A 684-nucleotide genomic window follows, 5' to 3' on the forward strand; every position below is an offset into this window, starting at 1 on the left:
TTAATTTTATTACTTATTTATTTATTTATTTAAGACAGAGTCTCACTCTGTCACCCAGGCTGGAGTACAGTGGCACAATCTCGGCTCACTGCAACCTCTACCTCCCGGGTTTAAGTGATTCTCCTGCCTCAGCCTCCCGAGTAGCTGGGATTACAGGTGCCTGCCAGCATACCTAGCTAATTTTTGTATTTTTAGTAGAGACGGGGTTTCACCATGTTGGTCAGGCTTGCCTCGAACTCCTGACCTCAGGTGATCCACCTGCCTCGGCCTCCCAAAGTGCTGGGATTACAGGCGTTAGCCACCACGCCTGGCTCTTTTTTTTTTTTTTTAATTAAATACTGCCACATGAGTCAGAACTTGTACTCTCTCTGGGCACTACCTATGAATTCTGGTTAAAAGGAATAGACGGGCTGGGCACAGTGGCTCATACCTGTAATACCAACACTTTGGAAGGCCAAGGTCAGAGGATCACTTGAGGCCAGGAGTTCGAGGGGTGACAGAGTGAGACTGTAAGAAAGCGGGGGGGGGGGGGGAGAGGGGCGGTACGGGGAAAGGAATGAAACAAGAAAAGAAGGAAATAAAGAAAGGAAAGGTAAAAGGAAGGAAATATATATTTCTTTTTTTTTTTTTTTGAGACGGAATCTCACTCAGTCGCCCAGGCTGGAGTGCAGTGGCGCGATCTCG

Source organism: Colobus angolensis, unplaced genomic scaffold, assembly GCF_000951035.1.
Source record: "Colobus angolensis palliatus isolate OR3802 unplaced genomic scaffold, Cang.pa_1.0 Scaffold28, whole genome shotgun sequence".
Lineage (NCBI taxonomy): Eukaryota > Metazoa > Chordata > Mammalia > Primates > Cercopithecidae > Colobus > Colobus angolensis.